The sequence below is a fragment of the Hyla sarda genome, chromosome 2 (genome assembly GCF_029499605.1).
Source record: "Hyla sarda isolate aHylSar1 chromosome 2, aHylSar1.hap1, whole genome shotgun sequence".
NCBI classification, from domain to species: Eukaryota; Metazoa; Chordata; class Amphibia; order Anura; family Hylidae; genus Hyla; species Hyla sarda.
In genome coordinates this window covers 119,788,830-119,808,172 of record NC_079190.1, presented here as the reverse complement: position 1 = coordinate 119,808,172, position 19,343 = coordinate 119,788,830, and the positions used below count along the sequence as shown (strand labels likewise).

The 19,343-nt window shown below is 42.6% G+C and overlaps 1 protein-coding gene across 7 annotated transcripts in view; it reads right to left on the bottom strand.

Annotated features, from left to right (window-relative positions):
* Window positions 1-19,343, bottom strand: part of ERICH6B (glutamate rich 6B) — a 173,795-nt gene that overhangs the window by 136,943 nt on the left and 17,509 nt on the right. For 2 of the 7 annotated variants that reach the window (XM_056555406.1, XM_056555412.1), the window contains exons 2-3: window positions 16,790-17,023; window positions 10,614-10,667 (exon numbers count right to left, since the gene is read on the bottom strand). The exons of 2 other annotated variants lie outside the window; for them this stretch is intronic. The gene's annotated coding sequence lies outside the window, so the exon portion shown is untranslated. The remainder of the gene's footprint in view (window positions 1-10,613; window positions 10,668-16,789; window positions 17,024-19,343) is intronic. 3 more of the 7 variants (XM_056555408.1, XM_056555407.1, XM_056555410.1) reach the window with 3 other exon arrangements.

Sequence of the window (19,343 nt, the reverse complement as noted above, 5' to 3'; positions counted from 1 at the left end):
TAGGCCCATATGCAGCTCGAGGCCCCAAAAGGTCCTCATTTCAGCTGCATTGACGGCGTACCATCCATTGGGTCTAGCTAAAAATTAACCCGGGTTTGCAGCGACGAACTGTTGGGCATACAGGTTTGTCTGGTCAACCATCAGATTGACAAAGTTGTCACTGAAAAATAAACTGAAAAAGTCAATTTCAGTGAACCCGACAATGTCAATCTTGATTCCTGAGTCGCCAACAAACTCAGGAATCACGGGCTCGTGGTCCGCTGGCTGAGACCAGACAAGTTCACCTGGAGGGGGCACCAGTAAACTTGGCTGGGGTGCTTTACTAGTATGAGCGCCACGGAGACTCTAGCATGGGGCACAGGGTTAGGAGCAGAGGAGTTTTGCGGCCTCGCATGGCGGCATCTCTGCTGCCTTGGTGGGTCATCATCAGAGCTAGATGAGGAGGAGGAGGAGGAAATCAGGAAGGTGGGGTCTTTCTCGCATATGCCTCCTTCGCTGAAAACGCCCTGCGGGCCATTTCCCTACCCTGGTGATTGTGCTGCATGTGGTGTGGTGCGAGACTTCCTACCGTAATCCGCCCTAAGAACAAAAATATAAAAATGTAAAATAAAACTAAACTAAAAAATTAAAGAAAAAGAACGTAAACAAAAAGGCTTCTAGCGCAAAATACCCTGCGCCAAAAAAAAGCGTTTACCTAATCAGTGGTATGCACACTGATTAGCGCTTGGTGACGGCAGGGGGTGCAGAAGTCAGTGGGGGGGGGGGGGGGTCTGGCCACTCAGCCCAGAACAGTGGCTGGTGGCACGTACACAGACCCCCACACAAAAAAAAAATGAAAAATAAAATAAAAGAACGATTAAAACCCCCAAAAAGCACCCGCCTGAACCCCAAAAAAACGTTAATAAGTGATAAATAACTGACAGGGGTGGGGCAGGCCGCACACAGAGGTATGGTCTGTCCACACAGCACAGGCCTGCTACTGGTTGCATGGACTGCATTTAGTTGCAAAATAGAAAATACAAAAGACTCTTTAATACCCGAAAAAGCGCCTTCACCACATAAAAACGCTGATCAGTGGTGGGTGGGCTTTAGCTAACAGTGGTGGACTGCTCTTTTATAGCTAAGAGGGCCCGGCCACACGGTTAGGAAAAAGAAAAAAAAAGAAAAACTGAGACATGGACAAAAAATTGCTAAAAGTGCCAGATGGCACTGAAATAGTTCTGAAAAGCAGATGTGTGGAGGGCAGAATGCTCCATCACCCACCTCCCCCCTCCCCATACTGTCCTGAGTGGTGCGGTCCCTATGGCCGCCCAGTCACAGCTGTACTGGGGGGTGGCACCGCTGCCACCTCCCAGTACAGTACGGAGAGTGATTGGTGGTGTATATTACACCACTGGTCACTCTCCTTTTCCGGGTCATCGGGTCACACGTGACCCAGATGACCCGGAATCGCCGCAGATTGCTGGTTTGTATTTACTGGCGATCTGCAGCGATCGCCGATATGGGGGGTCCTCAGGATGATTTCAGCAGGCATCCGGCTCTGATCCCCACCCCAGCGAGTTGCTGGGACCGGAGAAAAGTAGGGCGTACAGGAACAGGGGCTTACCCTGCATCCTTAAGGGGTTAAAGGGGGGTAAAAAGCTTAAATATTGTCCCAATAAATACTGCTACATTCATTCAATTAAGTGGCCCTGTCAGGTACATTGCTAGTCTTATAAATAATCAGGAGCACAAGTCACAAGGAATATGTCCTCTCTAAAAACACATAAAATATTTATATACATTGTTGTCAACAGTGACGTGGAATTGATATTGCCTGATGCCCTTGACATGTCATTCCTGAAGCCAGGTAGGTGTTTTTTTTTTCATATTTAGCTCTGCTTCAGGCAAGCTGCAGAGCCGAACAGGCTGCCAGTGACAACTGCCAAAAAAGGCGCGGATTGATCAGCAGCAGGTGTGGGTTGATTTGCTGCATGTCCCGGTCCTTTATGGCGTGCATGAAAGCAGTGCATGACGTACGGCTGAGATCTGAGTAGCCCCAGGGTCCTTTGCAGTGTAAAAATTAGGAAAGCATGGGCCGGTCCTGTCTTAAAGCTGCAAGTAGGGGTGAGTCACCCCGAGGGGTTCACATTGTGTTAACATTTTTATTGTATTGAGAAAAAAAGTTTTATAATTGATTTAATAGCATCATAATGCAGACTGCAGCATGTAAAGGGCACAGTCATCTAATACTTACAGGGGGAGCTCTGACACAGTTTTAAATCTATAATATGGATTAGATACTGTGGCAGTGCCTCCCCCTATTGATTAGATACTGTACTTAATGGATTAAAGGATTAAGATTTTTTAATAGAAGTAATTTGCAAATCTGTTTAACTTTCTGGAGCCAGTTTATATATATATATATATATATATATATATATATATATATATATAAAAAAGTTTTTTCATGGATAACCCAGACCGAGGGTTTTTCCGTTTTTGCATTTTTGTTTTTTCCTCCTTGCCTTTAAAAAATCATAACTCTTTAAATTTTTCACCCAAAAATCCATATGATGGCTTTTTTTTGCGTCACCAATTCTACTTTGTAATGACTTCTACGGCGAAATGGAAATCGGAAAAAATCATTGTGAGGCAACATTTAAAAAAATAAAAAACGCTGTTTTGGGGGCTTCCGTTTCTATGTAGTAAATTTTTCAGTAAAAATTACACATTATATTTATTCTGTAGGTCCATACGATTAAAATGATACCCTACTTATATAGGTTTGATTTTGTCGTACTTCTGGAAAAAATCATAACTACATGCAGGAAAATTAATACATTTAAAATTGTCATCTTCTGACCCCTATAACCTTTTTATTTTTCCGCATATGGGGTGGTATGGGGGCTCATTTTTTGCGCCGTGATCTGAAGTTTTTAGCGGTACCATGTTTGCATTGATAGGACTTATTGATCGTTTTTTATTCATTTTTTCATGATATAAAAAGTGACCAAAAATGCAATATTTTGGACTTTGGAATTTTTTTGCTCGTACGCCATTGACCGTGCGGTTTAATTAACGATATATTTTTATAATTCGGACATTTCTGCACGCGGCGATACCATATATGTTCATTTTTATTTACACTGTGTTTTTTGTTATGGGAAAAGGGGGGTGATTCAAACTTTTAAAAGGGAAGGGGTTAAATGATCTTTATTCACTTTTTTTGGGATCTCAGACACTGAGCAGTCATTCGGCGATCGGACAGCGAGGAGGCAGGTAGGGATCCTCCAGCTGTCCTGTTAGCTGTTTGGGATGCCGTGATTTTGCCGTGGCTATCCCGAACAGCCCACTGAGCTAACCGGCATACTTTCACTTTCACTTTAGAAGCGGCGTTCAACTTTGAACGCCGCGTCTAAAGGGTTAATAGCGCGCGGCACAGCGATCAATGCCGCGCGCTATTAGCCACGGGTCCCGGCCGATGTTAGAGGCCGGGCCCGACCCGCTATGACGCGGGGCCAGGCCGTGGCCCCGCTTTATAGATCGGGAGCGGACACATGACGTTCCAGTACGTCATGTGTCCTTAAGGGGTTAAGGCAGTGCTGGAAAATAATGGTGACCACACAAAATATTGACACTTTAGCCCCAATTTGGACATTTCCACTTAGCGGTGTACTCACTTTTGTTTCCAAGGTTAAGACATTAATGGCTGTGTGTTGAGTTATTTTGAGGGGACACAACATTAAACACTGTTACACAGGCTGTGCATTCACTACTTTACATTGTAGCCGATTTAATTCTTCAGTGTTGTCAAATGAAAAGATTTAATAAAATGTTAACAAAAATCTGAGGGGTGGACTCACTTAAAGGGGTACTCCTCCCCTAGACATCTGTCAGATCGCCGCAGTCCTGCTGCTGGGGACCCCCGGGATCTACCATGCGGCACCCACCTTTAGCGGCTTCCGGAACTGCTGGAGGTCCTCAGACTGAGTCCATCTCGACCATGGGGACAGAAGATTGTGACAACACGACTCCGCCCCTGTGTGACGTCACACTCCGCCCCTCAATGCAAGTCAATGGGAGGGGGCATGACAGCTGTCACGCCCCCTCCCATAGACTTGCATTGAGGGGTGGGGTGTGACATCACACGGGGCGGAGTCATGATGTCACGATCTTCTGTACCCGTGGTCGAGATGGACCTCCAGCTGTTCCGGAAGCCGCTAAAGGTGGGTGCTACATGGTAGATCCCGGGGGTCCCCAGCAGCGGGACCGCGGCGATCTGACATCTTATCCCCTATCCTTTGGATAGGGGATAAGATGTCTAGGGGTGGAGTACCCCTTTAAGTGAGATGCTGTAAATGCCCTGTGTGGCCATATCTTTGTAATTTTCTTCTATTTATTATTCCCTCCTTGCAAATACTAGGACAAAACTGCTCTGTTTGATCCCATTCGTACAGTATACTACATATACATTTGCACTACGAGTAATTATTTCTACATATTCTAAAAGCAGCTCTGGAAAAACTGACTTGTCACAATGTCACAAAATCCATGGAAAGTTGTCTCTGAAATGTAACGAACAGTTAACTTGTCAGACACTGCCTGACAGCCACATGTTGATTTCCCCCTGACACAAAAATCTGGAAGAATATAAAGTCAGGTTGGGCATATGTGTGTAGGAAGTAATAATAGTTCTGCTTAATAAAAACACAATCTCTTCTGACTCCCACACCTTGCTGGCGAGAACAAGACGACAAGTTGATGTGAAACATGAAGCCAATTTATCATTTGAACTCAATTACTTTTCTGCACCACTCTCAGGTTTGTTTCAGATGAAGCGGCTGCCTACCCTATGGCTGTTGTAATATGGAAGAAACAATGCACATTATCAACCTGCTTCTTTATGCTGACATTAATGTCTCGGGCCAGAAGTGTAATACAATGGTCCCTCAACATACGATGGTAATCCGTTCCAAATGGACCATCGTTTGTTAAAACCATCGTATGTGGAGGGATCAGTGGAATTTAAAGTATAGGACAGTGGTCTTCAACCTGCGGACCTCCAGATGTTGCAAAACTACAACACCCAGCATGCCCGGACAGCCAACGGCTGTCCGGGCATGCTGGGAGTTGTAGTTTTGCAACATCTGGAGGTCTGCAGGTTGAAGACCACTGGTATTGGAGGTTATACTCACGTGTCCCCGCCGCTCCGGACCATCACCGCTCATCTCCGCTGCCCTGGATGTCGCCTTCCATTGCTGTCGCCACGTCCCCGGGGTGTCACCAACGCTCCGGCAAGGCCTCTGCTTCCCCGGCATCCTCGCTCTCCGTCGCCGCCATCACATCGCTACGCACGCCGCTCCTATTGGATGACGGGACAGCGTGCGCAGTGACGTGATGACGACGATGGAGAGCACCAACGATGCAGGGGATCCTGAAGAGGACGCGCCGGAGCCCCGAGGACAGGTAAGTGACCGTCAGCGGACCACACGGGGCAATGTAAACGGCTATCCGGTGGCAGCTGAAGCAGTCGGCGCTGCCGGATAGCCGTTTATGCGATGGCCCCGACATACAAAAGCATCGTGTGTTGAGGCTGCATTCAACATGCGGTGGCCTCTGAGAGGCCATCCTATGTTGAAATGATCGTATGTCGGGGCCATCGTAGGTCGGGGGTTCACTGTATTGCTCTGCAAAAAATACTGCACACTGAACAGGCTGACCAATATGTTTCTTTTCCATTGAAGTTGAGGAAATTCCTCCTTAAGGGAATTCCGGTGGAAAACTTTTTTTTTTTTTTAATCAACTGGTGCCAGAAAGTTAAAAAGATTTGTACATTAGGTAAGAAGAAGTGTGATCCCGCAACTTTGGACCCCAACTTTGGTTGGTTCACGTCCAACTTTGGACACCAGTTTCAATGCAGAGGCTGAATCCACAATACCCGTGCTCAGCGTAAAAGACAGATTGTCCAAAGATCCACTTAAAAGAAAGGAACCACAGCACTGGGTATTCTTTGCAAGTAAAAGCCTTCTTTATTGCAGTATTACAAGACAACAGGAGATGGAACAAGGCGCCGACAAGCACTGGTTTCGTGTCTAGTGACGCTTTGTCAAGGCATGCTGGGAGTAGACGGAGCCCCGTCTATATCCTCCACCTAACCAATCAGTGTAACACATACAACAAATACAAAGTACAAAACAATAAATACAAATTGTAACACGTACTGAAAAGAAAAGAAAACATCCAGATTACAAAATTATACCATGAAATCCTTAGAGAAATGAAGACAGATCATTCCGGTCATTCAGACCTAGAGCACCTGTTGCTCCGGTCCGGATGATCCATTTCGCTTCAGCCTGCAATAACCTAGTGTGGCGATCCAGACCTCCCTCTGTATGCATGATTCTTTGTAGGCCCATAAATCTTAGTGCATTGCTATTTCCATCATGCATTTCTTTGATATGAGTAATCAAGCGAGGACAGCCTTTGCCCGTACTGATTGAATTAATATGTTCACGGAACCTATGAAACAAAGGACAGATTGCTTTACCTATATAAAATAAATGGCAAGGGCACAACACTGCATATACAACAAAGTCCGAAGGGCATGTAATGAAATCGGATACATGATTTATACTGCCCAATTGGATATTAGCAGAGTCCTCAATTTTTTTTTCAAAAAGAGCAATGTTTGCATTAATAATGCTCTGCTGTATCCAATTGTGGCGAACTTGGGGGATGCGACTCTTAACCTATTCGCTCCTTAAGTTACGAGTTCTACGAAAAGACACCACCATTTATTTTATATAAGTAAAACAATCCGTCCTTTTTTTCATAGGTTCCGTGAACATATTAATTCAATCAGTACTGGCAAAGGCTGTCCTCGCTTGATTACTCATATCAAAGAAATGCATGATGGAAATAGCAATGCACTAAGATTTATGGGCCTACAAAGAATCATGTATACAGAGGGAGGTCTGGATTGCCACACTAGGTTATTGCAGGCTGAAGCGAAATGGATCATCCGGACCGGAGCAACAGGTGCTCTAGGTCTGAATGACCGGAATGATCTGTCTTCATTTCTCTAAGGATTTCTCTAAGGATTTCATGTAATGTGGATGTTTTCTTCAGTAACTGTTACAATTTGTATTTATTGTTTTGTACTTTGTATTTGTTAAGATGTATGTGATTTGTAAATTACTTCTATAATGAATTCTTAATCCTTCCAGTACTTATTAGCTGCTGTATACTACAGAGGAAGTTAATTTCCTTTTGAATTTATTTTCTGTCACGACCACAGTGCTCGTGGTTGTGACAGAAAAGAAATCCAAAAAGAAAATAATTTCCTCCGTAGTATACAGCTGCTAATAAGTACTGGAAGGATTAAGATTTTTTTAATAGAAGTCATATACAAATCTGTTTAACTTTCTGGCACCAGTTGATTTAAAAAAAGAAAAGTTTTCCACTGGAGTACCCCTTTAAGATGAAGATTCCATGATGTGCATTTAGAAGACATTTACAGTGGTCCCTCAACATACGATGGTAATTTGTTCCAAATGAACGATCGTTAGTTGAAACCATCGTATGTTGAGGGATCTGTGCAATGTAAAATATAGGACAGTGGTCTTCAACCTGCGGACCTCCAGATGTTGCAAAACTACAACTCCCAGCATACCCGGACAACCAACGGCTGTCCGGGCATGCTGGGAGTTGTAGTTTTGCAACATCTGGAGGTCCGCAGGTTGAAGACCACTGGATGCATAGGAGGTTATACAGTACTCACCTGTCCCCGCCGCTCACCGCTGCCCTGGATGTCGCCCTCCATCACTGTCGTCGCGTCCCCGGACCGTCTCTGCTGCGTCTCTTCATCGCCATAATCACGTCGCTGCGCACGCCGCTCTTATTGGATGACAGGACGGCGTGCTTGATGACGACGATGGAGAGCGCCGACGATGCAAGGGATCCCGAAGAGGACGGTCTGGAGCACCGGTACAGGTGAGTGACACCCACCGGACCACATGGGGCACCTTAAACGGCTATCAGGCAGCAGATGAAGCAGTCTGCGCTGCCGGATAGCCGTTTATGCGATGTCCCAACTTACAAAAGCATTGCATGTTGATGCTGCCTTCAACATGTGATGGCCTCTGAGAGGCCATCGCATGTTGAAATTATCGTATGTCGGGGCCATCGTAGGTCGGGGGGTCACTGTATTTCTTTCTGCTGTTTATTATGGACATATATATATATATTTAAAGCAGAAGGCAGCACATCCAAATACACAGCAGTAGGTGCAAGAAGGTCTATGGAGCACCGGACACAGGGCACAAAAGCATATTAGCTGAATACACAGCAGTAGGTGCAAGCAGGTCTATGGAACCCCGGTCACAGGGCACAGAAGCATATTAGCTGAGTACCCGGCGTTGCCCAGTTTTTCCTTCCTAATCCTTGTTTTGGAGGAAAATCAACAGAGGAAGCTTTTGACTTCATATCCCGTCCTCATATATTGTTGTCATATACTGTCCTCATACCCCGACCTCCTATCCCGACCTCCTATCCCGACCTCCTATCCAGTCCTCCTATCCCGTCCTCCTATCTCGACCTCCTATCCCGTTCTCCTATCCCTTCCTCCTATCTCGACCTCCTATTCCGTCCTCCTATCCCGTCCTCCTATCTCGACCTCCCATTTCAACCTCCTATCCCGACCTCCTATCCCGACCTCCTATCCCGACCTCCTATCCCGTCCTCCTATCCCGTCCTCCTATCCCGTCCTCCTATCCCGACCTCCTATCCCGACCTCCTATCCCGTCCTCCTATCCCGACCTCCTATCTCGGCCTCCTATCCCGTCCTCCTATGCCGTCCTCCTATCCCGACCTCCTATCCCGTCCTCCTATCCCAACCTCCTATCCCGACCTCCTATCCCGACCTCATATCCCGACCTCCTATCCCGACCTCTTATCCCGTCCTCCTATCCCGCAATACTCAAAAGACCAATAAATGGTCGGTATATTTACAATTTGAACCAATAGGTCACTAAGGTGACCCAAAAATACCCTGTTTTCCACATATAAACTAACTTATCTTTATTACTTAATTAAACACACCTAACAAAAGGATTAAAATTCCAGTGTAACTCACTCCATATGATTATGTATTACAAAGAAGTGCCGAACTGGCCACTCTATCTGAAGTGTATGGTTCCCCTGTGTATCTGCAGTATACACACGGGGTTGAGAGTGATCACTACAATAAAAACCAATCACTTGGCCCCCCTCGACATGTTTTGCTGCTTAACGCAGCTTTGTCAAGAGGTTACGGGCACTGAGTGAAAAAATGCCGAACCGGGGGTTTATAAAACCTCCCTTCATGACAGCTTCCTGTTGGGAGATAGGAGTTCCTAACATTTGATTGGCTGAAACGGAATCAAAGCCAATCCGCATCCTCTCATGATTGTTGACAGGAGAATGCACCTATAAACAACATGATTCTGGCAGCAAATCACAGCTTGACCGTGCGAAGGAGGCTGTGATTTGAGGAGGAGTCCTCTGACGTGTGCAGTCCCGTGACGTGTTTGCGCAAAACCTTCTGCGCGAAAACTTGTATCCCGACGGAACTTGTAAAGTGACGTGTCTGTACAGAACCTTCTGCGCCAACACTTAAGCTCTAAAAGATACATCGCTCAGTACGTACTACGCTGGTCAGACCAATCACAAAGCTGCTGCGCACCGGTACCTGCGCGAACACTTCAATTGTTTGTATCATATTGCTGATATGTTGGTAACTGAGAGATGTACTAGAGGGGATTCTTATGTTCTTAAAACTATCTATAGATGTAGATGTTTTTGAGTTATAATCATCCTGATTAACTGTTTCCTTATCAGATAGTCATATAGGCAAATTAATTATATATATAGACGTTGTTCATAAAGTGCTCTATATGGTATATCACCTCTATATGCTGTTAATCAACATCATATATTAGGCTGCCTCTAATAGTACTGTATAGGAATTAGTTATTAATTTAACATGTACTGTATCACCATCCCATGAAAATATTTGTATAATATTTGTATAATTAAATAAATCAAAATTGTCCACATTACTTATTGCACTTGTGTAATTTAATCATATAAGTGTATCTTATGAAATCAAACTGCCATTTATCTATCACAGCTCAGTGTGAGTTGTTTTTGTTTATGTGTTTGGGCATTAGGTCAATAATGGGATTAAAGAGTTAAAAAAGTGCAATAATGGAGTTATTGTCCTTAGGATGGACAACAGTCTTATATAGTAATTTCCTAGTCAATTTAGGAGAAGGATCTCCAAGCAATTAAGTACGATCCACATGGGGGCAGATATGCCCCTTGCCAAACATGTCCGTGAATTTCATGGAGGAGATATTTCAACCCTCAAGTTTTGGGGACTCATGAAAGTCACTTTAGGTCCCAGACGTGGTAATTTAGATAAAAAAATTGCTTCGCAAAGAGGCCAATGGATTCAGAGGCTCAAAAGCCTAAGCCTGGTTTGAATGAAGGGTTTACCTTCACTGCCTTTATTTAGATTAACTGTACTGCCAATTTATGACTTTAGCAAATTTATACAGATTATAACACACACAGCCAAGTGACAGATTTACCGAGAAGGGAGAATCTGGTCCTTTAATTTTTGATTGATACCTGATGTGATATGCCTAAGGAGGAAGAGAAAGATTGTTACTACTAATATCCCTGGAAAAGGCTAATGGGGGGAAGGAGAAGAAGAATATCATGGAATACAATAAAAAATAGGTTATGGGGTACAATCATGCTCTACATAAGAAAAGAGTGACATAGAATGGTGCTAAATTGACTAGGAAATTACTATATAGGACTGTTGTCCATCCTAAGGACAATAACTCCATTATTGTCCTCCTATCCCGACCTCCTATCCCGACCTCCTATCTTGACCTCCTATCTCGACCTCCTATCCCAGCCTCCTATCCCGTCCTCCTATCCCGACCTCCTATCCTGACCTCCTATCTCGACCTTCTATCCCGTCCTCATATCCCATCCTCCTATCCCGTCCTCCTATCCTGACCTCCTATCCCGTCCTCCTATCTCGTCCTCTATCTCGACCTGCTATTCTGTCCTCCTATCTTGACCTCCTATCCCGACCTCATATCTCGACCTCCTATCCCGACCTCCTATCCCGTCCTCCTATCTCGTCCTCTATCTCGACCTGCTATTCTGTCCTCCTATCTTGACCTCCTATCCCGACCTCATATCTCGACCTCCTATCCCGACCTCATATCCTGACCCGTAACATGTGTACCAGGTATTGAAATATATCCAGCCGTACGGAAGTTATGTGGGAACATACATTTCCCATTGATTTGCATGGGACTTTAAACAAAAACCCCGACCCTCACAAATGGGGGTGGTTAAGGGTTAAATTAACTATCCTATATTTTAAGTGGACAAATAAGTAATGTGTGACCAAGTATTATCGAAATATCTCCAGCCGTTTGGAAGTTATGCAGTAACATATATTTCCCATAGACTTGTATGGGACGTTAAACAAAAACCCCGACCTTGGCAAATGGGGGTGAGTAAGGGTTAAATTACCTATCCTATGTCTTTAGCCGTTTGGACGTGATTGTGGAACATACACACACACATACACACATATACACATACACACACACACACACACACACATTGGGGGACATGTACCATTATTTGTGTATGGTAGAAGCATTTTACCCCTTTTCCCGAATTCTAAATTATGTGCAGAAGCGCTAAATTTATCAATCAAGTGCAATGAGCTTCATAAATTGCGGGTAAATATAGTAATCTCCTAAATCCACTCTTTGGAAAATAGAATCAATGATTTAGAGCATCTTGCTACGTTAAGTCCAAGATGGCTTATATTTGCGCAAAAAAAACAGCTCTTGCGGCAAAATTTTTGGTGTAAAAAAAAAGTATGCAGTTAATAAATCCATGTGTATTATAGATGTCACTCCAAGGTACCCTGATTCAGCCACATCTGGAGGACATGCTCTACCAAAACGTGCGCAAAAAAATTGCGCAAAAAAAGGGGTTGCGCAAAATTTTGCGCAAAAAAATACACACAAAACAGGGGTAAAATCTTTGATACATGTCCCCCATTGAGTTTTATATATATAGATAACAGGCACGTTATTCTTGGATATTTTTTTTTTTATAAATTTACTTCTGTTATCTATTGCAACCTCTAAGTCCACGATAATCCATTGGTAACCTATAATGTTGTAGAGTGTTCACGTTTCAGCCCGTCATAAAATATGGCAGAAATTTTTCATTTTAAGAGACCTGATATGTATCCTTATGAAGCACTATAACTTTTTTCTGCATTGGGCACATTTGTAAGCTGATCTGGGTGAAATTAGTCGGGACCAGTTCCCATGGATGAGGAACAGGTAGCTAGCATTGATCTTGATTCCCATAATGAAAATGTGAAAACAGAATTTTAGAAATTATTGCACATGTATTAGGAAAAATTTTAAATTTTGCATGGACGTGATTATATAGACGATTTACTGTGTCATTTAAAATATAACTTTCCATCTCTCTTGATCACCTTTGAGATGTTTCTACACCTTGAATGGTGTTAGCGCTGGTCAAGTAGTTAGTGTTGATCTTGGCCATTCAACCTCCTAGAAGCATCAATCAATAGCCAACATGTCAGCTAGATAATAGACAGGAGGAGAAGGAAGCTGCTCCCTAGCTGCCCCAATAGATCACTCTGTTAGTTACTTTAACAGCCAGAGGTAGGAAAATGGCCTCTATCTCGGCCATATTTGGGAGTCTATTAGTCTCTGCCATAGGCAGCCTGTATCAATTGTTGGGTCATGGCAGAGACTGAGGTCTAGCTAATTACGTTTGCAGGGAGCTAATGATGCCACTGCACCACCAATGACACATCTTAAATTAATTTAGATGCCACAACCACTGTTGATTACAGCATCTAAACAGTTAAATGACAGACATAGGAGTGAACTCATTATCAACAGGTGTCAGCTGCAGTTAACAGCCAGCACCTGTATGGCGCATGCCTGGCTCCCTTAAGCATGCCATTCTCCCTCACCCGACCTTTGATGTAAATGAACGCCATGGGTTGAGAATGCATTAATGTATGAAGCCTAAGGCTATATAAAGAGCTCTATGCTTTATCTACATTCTGTTATTAAAAGACACTGCCTAACTACCCAAAGGGAGGGAACCTTCTGATGCTGAAGGAACCAAGGGAAAATAAGCATTACTACAAAACCAACACTCACCTTATGTTCCCATTTAGGAGCACAACAAGTGGTGATGTAGCAAGAATCCAGTAGGGAGGGACATATTCTGCCGATTTCAAAATTGACTGCCCAAAGGCAGTTTCCTCTGAAGATCTCATTGAAAGTCGTAAATAGGTATAGTGTAAGTAGCAAGTGTCAGAAGCCGGGCAATCCTGGCTCCCTGCTAGACAGCAGGTTCACACTCAGCTACTGAACAACTTTACGGATCACCTAACAGCATAGCCAGTATTTCCTTGATCAAAGTACCTGGGCTGCCCGGCCATTATATTTTCTTACAGGTGGATCAGTGGATGATCTGATACATTGCTATATAAGCATGGCTGAGCCCCCAGATATGATATGATATGATTTTTATTAGAGGGCTATGTATAGAGGTTTCTTTTTTTCAGGTGATAAAATTACATTGCTCAGTTTGACTACTATGCCCCACTGATGACATTACTATATACAGGGCAATAGAAACACATATGGTACAATAGTTGGTCTCTTTTTTTTTTTTTATCTCTGATAGTGGGAAAATGCTATCTTATGGTGTAACATATCACCTTACTGACACAATAGAAATCTATCTCTGTTCAGTCAGAATACTTGTGAAGCTAAACACAAAACCTGTATAGGTGCTCAGAGTTTAATGCAACAATATAGGGTATACAGCCCTTGTTGAAATACAAGATTTCAATTCACTTTCTTGTTTTTGTATTTTTTAAGGTGATCTAATTCAAGTAAAATTTTAAATAAAAGGCACATATCCTAGCACTGTACCCTTTTTTAGAGTAAGGAAAGGCCTGTGATGCTGCATTACAGACCTGGTCTTTCTGCTATAGAGTTGCAAATAGACATAGTGGAATGAACCCTGACGCCCTGAGGTAAAGGCTGACAAGAAGCAAAGCAAGTATTAGCTATAGACTCTCTAATTCACTCTGCTATACAGGTCTTGGAGCCTTTCTTTCTCTTATTGGGCCCAGACATAAAGAGGAGATGATTATGTTTTTTGAAAGACTTTGTAGAGTGCACCCAATCCAGACAACTCCATTGAGTGTTAAAGGATCATCCTGAAAAATAGGAAGACACGACACCTGGGTGATGTTTAATATGGAAGGTACTCTGGGCCTTAAGTATGGGAGAAACCTTTGGGCGACTCTGTCAGTATAAAAACACTCATATGGTTCTTTGGAACCATAGGCTTGGAGTTACCCAACTTGGCTAAGCAACCAGCTTACAGAAGATCAATATTTCCAGGGAACACATTTCTATGTTTTCACATGAATGTGTGTGCATGTATTCAAGCACCAATAGCGTGACCCTGGAATCACTGGACTAAGAATCTTGGGTCATAGCTTATGACCTCTTGAATGAATGACGAATCTCCTCACCATAAGGTCAGAGGAGGAAGGAACCCCAAGTGAAGTAGCTAGAAATGCTTAAGGCATCTTTTGAGTAGAGGGACTGAGTCCCTTATCCAAATCATATTGCATCAATTCCAACACACTGGTAGATGAAGGATGGTTTATAAAGGAGATAAAGGAGACCTATAATGGTCGGCATCATTCCAGAAATACTCTTATTCTTTAAATTCAGCTGTAAGCAGTGTTAGTGGAAGGGCCTCTAGTGGCATGTTAATGATAGCCTCAGAGTATCCCTTGGATTTTAAAAGGGACCTGTCAACCTCTAGGCTGTTAGCTTAAGCCCCTGCAAGTTAGGCAAGCTGGCTGTCCTTAGACCCTAGATCCTGCCTGAGGGGAAGAGCCTGATACTGTCCTTTGCTCATCTGAAACAACTGACAGGACCAACTCTTTAGGCATAGACAGGAATAATACAAGAGTGTACACTGCACAAGTGCAGAATCTATTCGAATTTGTTAGGGAACGACAAGGACAGGAGGATAGAAGAAAAAGGTCTGACACAATACAGGTAAGAAGAATAATTTGTTATGTTGTGGACTTGTGCTAAAAGAAATAAATGTATGTTTTCCCCATGATTCTGTACTTAATACCCCATAATAAGAATGCGGAAGTAGAATTTTAGAAATTTAAAAAAAATCTATTAAAAAGTAAATAGTTAAATTTTGCATGAACTTAAGTATGCAGAACCTTTGCTATGACACTTGAAATTTAGCTCTGAGTGCTTTCCATCTCTCTTATTCCCCTAGTGACTTAAGTTGAATGGACATGAATACGAAAGACACACCTCTGTCTATATAAGGTTTCACAATGGACAAGGCATAGCATAGAAAAAACCAAGCCATAAGTAGGAAAGAGTTGCCTTTAGAGCTCAGAGACAGGATTGTGTGGCTCTGGAGAAGGGTACATTTGTTTGGTGCATTTAAATTTCAAAAGAACACAGTGGCCTCCAATAATCTTTATTGAACTTTGGAACAACCAGGACTCTTCCTAGAGATGGAAGCCACACTAAACTAAGTAATGGTGGTGGTGGTGGTGGTGGTGGTGGGGGGGGGGGGGGGGGTTATGGCAGAATAGCTAAAAGAAGTCTCCCACCAGTAAAAAGACACATGAAAGCCTGCCTGGCCTGCCTGTCTGCCTGTAAAAAACAAAACAAAAACAAAACAAAAAAACACAAAGCACCTCTTAGGACTCTTAGACTGTGAGAAAATTCCCAGTTCTGAAAAGTGGACTTTCGCACCATAATTCTAAGTGTCATGTCTGGAGGAAATCAGGTACTGCCTACAACATCCCTACAGTGAAGTAATGCATGGCGGTGGCAACATAATGTTGTGGAGTGTTTTTTAGTGGCTGGGACAAGAAGGCTATAGACCTCTGAATGTGCCTAAGGATCACCTACCAACAATACAATCACTATAAGTACCCAGCCAAGACAATGCAAAAAAGGCTTAGGAACAACTCTGTGAATGTCCTTGAGTGACTCAGTCAGAGCCCTGACTTAAAGGGGTATTCCAGGCAAAACCTTTTTTTATATATATCAACTGGCTCCGGAAAGTTAAACAGATTTGTAAATTACAATTATTTACCCCGGAATGGGTTAGGGTCAATTCAACATAACACCATTGACCCAGGAACAAACCCTGGGTCACTAATACCCTTCTTAATCCCACCCCCTAAAACTTAACTTTTATTAAGGTAACAGTAATAATAGTAATGTGGTGATCAATTGGATTAAAATTGACCTCCTTGTGTGTAATAGCTGTATAATTTGTAAACTATGAGCTGATTGCTGTCCTAGTAGTTAGTCACGGCCAGTGATCTGCAGTATCACTGGTTAATAAGACACAAAGGAGGTTTAGATAAAAACTAGATATGCCCCCTCTACATGTTTCGTTGCAGCAGCAACGTCTTCAGGAGGGAAATGGGCATCAACCTGTGTTGTCAACTCACCAGCTATTTATGGACCAGACCCTCATGTTGGCACCGCCCCAGACATCGTTCTGACCAACCAGTGTTCGCTAATCCTGTCATGTTGTCATACACACCTGCCGTTACCGACACCTCTACAGTACCACCAATCAGATCAGAGCTTACCTGGTACCTCATCTGTGCGCGCCTCCTGGCGCCTTCACCTACGTTCATCAGCGTGTCTTTGTTTACTTTCGTTTTCAACTCGGTGCATGCGCATTACCACTCGGCTCGCTCCTATCTTTACGCAGGCGCACAGGGTATCGGACGGCACTTAGGATTGTTCAGTTAGTGTTCTAAATGGCGCATGCGTGAGTGTACCTCTCCATCTTACTATTAACAAGTTGTTTCTGTAATAAACTTTAAGGTTTGAGACTTGGCATTAACACATGCCTATCTCATAATCGAAAGGATTATTTTACTAGATCTTATTATTATGGTCCTTACATTTCATTAGTAAGTAGTAACACTCACATGATAATACAGTGCCAATGTATGTCATCTAGATCTAAATATCCATCATGGGCAAATGATATTAACTGTTACACATAGATTACAACATAGATATGGATATATTATATTTTATAAACATCAGACCATAAATGACAGGGATCATAGAATCCTACTATCATCTGCCAGATGTAAATGACAGAGATGCATATAACAATAGTATGATTAGATATTCATCATTGTCCCATGGAACTTGTCTCGAGGACACCTCACTATTACGACTAAGGTGACCTTGATATTATTCATATATGGTAACTATACAGATTAGTGATATATGTGGTCACTAAAGAGGTCCTATATATTTTTATTATTCTGGGGTAATTACATATTGTGTCTGGTCCATACTGGATAAAGAAGTTAACAACTCAGGTAAGAATCTACCAATATAACTAATTAACAAATTAACTAACACAAATTGTGCTGATAACATTGTCGCAACAAATCATAGGAAGGCTGTGAAGGAAAATCCTTCATTTAACCCATTAGGGGACAGGCTTTTCAGCCTGTAAATCTATTTAGCTTCCTCCCTAAGAAGGATCTTGTCGATATTACCCTTTATCGGGCCCAATCTTAGCTGACACATTCTCCAGAACTTCAAGTCCTGTAATCTACCTCCATGCATAGCATGTATGTGTCTTGCTACGGGTGTGTCAGTACCCAGCCTGATGTTACTAAGGTGTTGACAAATTCGTCTCCTGAACTCCTGCGTGGTTTTGCCCACGTATAGCTTGGGACATCCACAGCTGGCGATGTATATGATTGTTCCTAGACCTACAATTTATAAACTGTCTAATTTCGTACTCCCGGCTATCCACTGGATTGACGAATTTCTTAACCCTCGGTAAGTATGGGCAAAAACTGCATTTACCACAGCTGTAGGAGCCAGTTATTTTGCTCCTCAACCAACTGTGGGATTCACTCTCCTGTGAGAAGTGACTCCTCACTAGGAGTTCTTTCAGATTAGGCCCCTGACGAAAGGTTACACTTGGTTTTTTACCTATCGCGTCTGCTAAATCAGGATCCCCTGATAGCATATGCCAATGGCGATGTAGTATCTGCATGACAGCATCTGTATAGCCATCATATGTACCAATGCAACAAATCTTCTGTTGAGAAGGACCATTGCTTCCTCCATGTCCTTTTGGTTTGTCATCCAGGAGAGATTTCCTCTCACTCCCTATTGCCCTATGGTAGGCCGACTTTAAATGTTTTTTTGGGTATCCCAGGCCAAAACTTTTTTTATATATCAACTGGCTCCGGAAAATTAAACAGATTTGTAAATTACTTCTATTAAAAAAATCTTAATCCTTAATCTGAAGTTTTCTGTCTAACTGCTCAATGATGATGTCACGTCCCAGGAGCTGTGCATGATGGGAGAATATCCCCATAGGAACTGCACAGCTCCCAGGACGTGAGACATCAGAGCGCAGTAAGACAGAAAACAACAACTCAACTTCAGAAGCTAATAACTATTGGAAGGATTAAGATTTTTTTAATAGAAGAAATTTACAAATCTGTTTAACTTTCCGGAGCCAGTTGATATATGAAAAAAAAGTTTTGGCCTGGAATACCCCTTTAAACCCGATAGAACATTATTGGAGAGACCAGTTAATAGCTGTCTACTGATAGTCCTATCATCTGAGAGTTTGAGATGATCTGCAGAGAAGAATGGCAGAAAGTCTTATTATTATAAATCCCCAAGAAGCTTGCAATGCTTTCTAACTCTCTTTTTCACTTTGGTTTTTATGGGGTGCTGAGTGCAGAATGATAGGGAAAACTTGAGTATTTCAGATTTTAGCACAAGGCAGCAACATAACAAAATGTGAAAAAATGAAAAAAACAAAACAAAACTAAAAAGGTCTGAAGAATCTTCAAATTATGCACTGCATGATGCACTGTATATATATATATATATATATATATATATATATATATGTATATATATATATATATATATATATATATATATACATACATAAACAGTCATGGCCGTAAATGTTGGCACCCCTGAAATTTTTCAAGGAAACAAAGTATTTCTCACAGAAAAGGATTGCAGTAACACATGTTTTGCTATACACATGTTTATTCCCTTATTCCCTTTGTGTGTATTGGAACTAAACCAAAAAAGGGAGGAAAAAAAGCAAATTGGACATAATGTCACAACAAACTC